This window comes from Engraulis encrasicolus, chromosome 8 (assembly GCF_034702125.1).
Source record: "Engraulis encrasicolus isolate BLACKSEA-1 chromosome 8, IST_EnEncr_1.0, whole genome shotgun sequence".
In the NCBI taxonomy this organism is placed as follows: domain Eukaryota; kingdom Metazoa; phylum Chordata; class Actinopteri; order Clupeiformes; family Engraulidae; genus Engraulis; species Engraulis encrasicolus.
The window spans coordinates 29,140,728-29,146,573 of NC_085864.1; positions in this window are offsets into that span (position 1 = coordinate 29,140,728).

Here is a 5,846-nt window from a genome sequence, read left to right on the forward strand (position 1 = left end):
TCCGTTAATTTCCATTTCTCTGATCTACCTACAGATAATGGCCGCTAAAGATTGCCGTAAAAAGGGGGGAGGGGTCACCTCTAGTGTTATTTTCTACCTCTATGGGTTTGTATTATAGTACCAATTTTTATAGCATAGCAAATCAATGCATGTATTCTTGTGTAACTAAACTTGGATTTGTGTAACTGGTCATACATCCATTTATCCTCTCTCTCTCTCTCTCTCTCTCTCTCTCTCTCTGTCACACACACACACACACACACACACACACACACACACACCAGGAAGATGTCTCACAAACTCCTAATACACATCTTGATTTTGGGAAAGTTGGACAGGAGAAATAATGTTTGACACCTATACTGCCGTGCAATACAAGAACGCAGTAACTCAAAATGGTCGATTTTTTTTTTATATCGGAAATGGGTTCTAAACTACCTCATTTGTCTTGTGTCCAAAAATGGTGGTCCAACACCGTCCCGTTTTGGAGAAAACTCATTTTGAAAGTGCAAAAATGACCCCAAAAAAGTTAAACAAAAACGCAGTAAGTCGGCGAGTTACTGCTGCACGTTCCAATGGGACTGGTTTGGGAGTAGACAGTAATACAAGCTAAGAACGCAGTAACTCCTGCAGTAACTCCATTTTGTGGCAGTAATACCAGCCAAGAACGCAGTAACTCTGTTTTTTGTGGCAAAAAGACACATAAATGTTGTTTTTTTGTTTTTTTTGTGTGCATTAAATTTCTATCCTAAACAAGCATTACCAGGAAGTGTCACCACCAATTTACCGGCAACACAGTTGTCGCGCCATATGGAAAACTTTGAAGCCTTTTTTCTCAGTTTGCCGTTTTCAGAGTTACTGCGTTCTAAGATTGTAGGGCAGTATAGTAGCCCTATCTAAAGATTGTCATCAGCTCACCGGAATGATGAAAACTAAGGAATTNCAACCTCTCTCACCGACAAAGTGATGCTTACTGTAGTGTCTCCAGTTTGCAGTTGGGATGACAAAGAGCAGAACATAAAAGTTCCCCTCCTGATTTCTGCAGGTTAGTCTGCCCCAGAGTCATCCCTTTGAGGCATGAAGAGTGCGAGGTCAGGGCAGAGGCCAGATAGGAACAGCTTTTCTCTAACAGGGGACAGTCATCCAGCCTGTGAGATACATAAGGTAACAGTTAGTCAATCAACTCAACATTGGACAGACTGAGACCTTCACACAATGTTCAACTCAGACACAAACACAGACAGAGAACACACCATCCCAGGAGGACATATCTCTGTGCCAGAGGTCGCGTTAACCGACAAATGTCCGTCATTGACGGATTTTTTTGAAGGATGACGGAAAATTCTGAAGCCTGTCCGTCATTTTGACGGATCATATCGAGGGTGATAATAAATAAATCACACGTTTATGTAGCCTACACCCCTATCGTAGAGTAAATTATCATTTCAATTAGACATAGTTTTATCAGCGCAGATCTGGCTACTATAGACATACGTCGCCTTCCCCCCTCTCACCGCTTCTCATGCCATTCGTCCCTCTATCGCCCTTCATAAAAGCATCGTTTCATATCGCTATCCTCAGACGTCGCTTAACTCCTCGTTTGAAACATAAAAATATTCGAATAGCATGCTTGCTAGCCAGAAAATTCACTCAAAGGCAATGCTGGACAGCTGCTTGACATTAATCAGGAAAATAAATGATATTCAAGAGTCTAAACATTATCAGGAAACTTTTTACATAAACAACACATTGAAAAAGTTGCCAGAAACGGCTACCCTCTTTTCGGTCATTGCTTGCCTCACCAATAGCCAAGTGCTCCCATAAGCTGATGTAACCCACTCAAATATTACGGTTACATTATTCTCATATTTCCCATGTGTTTGTCTATGTAGCTGCAATTTCAATTCCCATCCACTAGGTGGCGGTAGAGACACTGTTAGGAAGGGAGACACGTAGAGTAAGAGCACTTGTTGCTATGTGAACAGAACTAGATACCAAGGAACAGAAAACGTTTACATTGAAGAAGAGTAGGCCTACTGAATGAAAGAGAGATTGAGAGTTGAATTATTGATTTTATTTTAATGATGCAGTTTAGAATACTACTTTTGTTTATGTTATTATTCCCATGAGAAGCAAGATTTGCGTGAAAGAAGACCCGGACAGTCTTTTTACAAGAAAAAGAATTACAAGAAAAATTTACAAGACTGTAATTTTCTTTCCTATCCTCCAGTGAGTTTTTATTTTCATGTCTTCCCACGCCAGTCGCGATATCAGCTGTCTTTCTTTTGATTCACGGTAGGCCTATGTGGTTACAAAACATGATCTGAGCATAAGACACATCTTGTGAAGATGTGTTAGGTAGGTCCATGTGATTATATGATTTCATTGTGTAAGCTTATTTTGAGTAACTGATGTATTTTGACTGTAAGCTAAAAAAAAACCCAACTGGAGTTGAACTGAACTGATTAGCTGCCTATGTTGTGAATACCGGTTACTTAGAACCCATGTTATTTAGTTAGGCCTAAGCTAGCGACTGAGTTTCATTTTGTGCAGTTCATGGACTGAACGGACTTACGTTTCATACTGCACTTTGAGTTTACATATTGAAGAACTGAAGAAAGAATGAGGAAAGTGTTGACAGTACTGTTACCCTGCTATGCAGGTTGTTGTTTTTTTAAGAGCTTATTCAACGAACTTCTGCCGAACTTCTTTGGGTGCACGCCTGGCCAGTAGTGACTGAGAAGAGGAGCGTCTGGCCACTCGCCTCCTACAGCCGTGTTTCGTTCTGCATCCAGGCTCCAGAGATAAGGAGATCCATTGCACACACCCGCACGTGGGACACATACAAACAGAACATATACTACCCGGGTTGATGGACACTTTTGGACTTGAGAGTTATTTATTTAATTATTTTATTTTATTTCTTTATTTAGAGCTCTGAGGGTTTTTCATTTCCACTTTCTTATGTCTTCTATTTTTTCTATTTATTCTATCTTCCTCTTTGGAAAGGACAAAGGACAATTTGAAGACTTTACAGAGAGTTTTCACTTGAGTGTTTTTATGAATAAATGCCGGCAATGCTTTCTAACTTCACCATCTGGTCATAATTGCATTATCCTTACTCCTCGAAAAGAACCCTTGACTAAGGGTGCTCGGTTAATAACTATTTCTAACCTATGCAGAGTACCCTACCTTACACCAACATAAGCCAAAAGGGCTACGAGTGAAGAGTCTCCCTTTACTACCGTCGCTGGCATTTTCAACAAAGTTTTGACGAAATCTGCTCGTCTTCCTGGTGTAGGCTTCAGTGCTCTTGTCGCTTGCCTGGACTAAATCTTTCTGCTGCAAGACACTTTCCTTTCCATCGTGCACGCGTTTGAAGCCCAACGCGAATATTAGGCTAGCCTTTACAATCGATGCATTAATAATGTAGAGCAAGAAGAGTGAGTGAGAGCTGTTGGATAAAGCCCAGCACGCGTCTTTAAAAAAAGTGCTTGTGGTGACCATAGCGCTGAACACTGAATCAGACGCACGTTAGTGAGAGATGGCTATCTGGTTTTAAAAAACAAACAAAAAAAACAGTGCAATAAGACGATAGGGGGGCAAAGAGAGAAAATGATTTGCAGTATAGAAAGTTAAGTTGGGGACTGAATGTGGCGTGAAAGGGGATGTAGGCCTATTCATAGCTGTTTACTCTCAGTTGGCCGCAATTGCGCATGAAATGTAATGTAAAAAAAAAAATGTAATGTAATCGCGACCCCCCACATTGAGAAACGGGATGACGAATAAAAAATAGGCGATGACGGATTTTTTTCGACCCTGTCCGTCAAAATGACGGACTATGAAAAAGTCTAGCGCAACCTCTGCTGTGTGCTCACATTCTACATACACATGCACAAACACAACGTAACACACACACACACACATGCATCAAGTGAAACTTACTTTAGGTGCTCCAGTCTGCAGTTTTGATGACTAAGAGTACAACACAAACATTCCACCTCCTTATCCTCAAGGCATCTCCCATCAACTGTAGATTGATGTGATGTCACAGCAGAGACCAGATAAGAGGAGATCTCCTTTGTAAGTGTACATCCCTTTATTCTGAAATAAATAAATACATACTTTTGCAACATTTTCACTCTGTACATGTACAGCTCACACAAAGAACTGAGCATGTGCATGCTGAGCACTGAACACGTGCACACACCCACGCACGTGCACACACACACACACACACACACACACACACACACACACACACACACACACACACACACGTACCTTTTCATTCATATTCTTGTGAGGCACATCTATTCCAGTAGAATAAAGTTATTGATCATGATCATCAATCAAGTAGAATCCCATTCCAGTGCAGACCAACTCAATCTCTAACCTTGGCATGCCAGTATTTTTCCTCTTGACAAGAAAAATAAAATAACCAAGACAAACTAAGAAGTGTAAAGGGAGGTTTAATACCTCAGCTCCTTGGACTTGCAGTCTGGATGACACTGAAATAAATATGAAACAGTCAGTGATGATGACGGTGATTCATACTCGTCCCAGTTTGGGTCCATCAGCTGCAGCAGTGTGAGATGCGAGGTCTGTGATGTCAGGGAAGAGGCCAGAAAGGAACAGCTCCTCTCTGTCAGGGAACAGTCATACAGCCTGGGAGAGAGATGAAATTACTGCATCAATGATTAATACTTGAGGTGTAAATCACAGCCCCCATGACAATACGACTCAATATTGATGTCTTATTATTCGATGCGACGCGATTCGACTAAGCTTATCTTCAATACTTAAGAATGCCCCACAATATGAAACAATACGATTCAATTCGATTTTTCCCAATTACATTTCCACTTCTGTTATGCTATGGAGCTAGGGCATTGGGCAGGAGTCAGCGATTCAATTATTTTCTATACTTGAGAATGCCCCACGGTACGATGCAATTCGATCGTCAGATTATATCGCGATACATCGATACATTTCGAATATTATTTACACCCCTAAAAAATACTACATTTGACTGAATGCTACATTACCACCAACTATGTACACACACAGTCAACACACACAATCAGTCACACACACACACACACACACACACACACACACACACACACACACACACACACACACACACACACACACACACACAGAAATGATGCTTACTGTAGAGTCTCCAGTTTGCAGTTTGGATGATGGACAGCAGAACATAAGAGTTCCACTGCTGAGTCCTGCAGCTTATTGTAGCTTAGCTGCAGCTGTATGAGGCATGAGGAGTGTGAGGTCAGTAGACTGGCCAGATCAGAACAACTCTTGTCTGTCAGGGGACAGGCATACAGTCTGGGATAGACATAAGGTTACAGTTAGTCAGTCAACTGTACACATGATGACAGGGCCACACTCTCACACACACATTTTTTTTTTAATTCCTTGAAATAATTGAAATTACAATGTTTCTCATAGCTTGATGATTACTGAACATAAACACACACACACAAATACAGTACACACACACACAGAGAATGCAAAATCATGACATGAACCCAGCACTTACTATGCATACACACACACACACACACACACACACGCACACACACACACACACACACACACACACACACACGCCTATTGTAACTTCTCCACTTTGCAGTTTGGATGACAGAGCAGAACATAAAAGTTCCCCTCCTGAGTCCTGCAGCCTGTTGTTAATAAGCTGCAGTTGTGTGAGATTTGAGGAGTGTAAAGTCAGCACAGAGGCCAGGTAGGAACAGCTTTTCTCTGTCAGGGGACAGAGCTTCAATCTGAAGGGAGATATATCAGGCTACTGTTAGTGA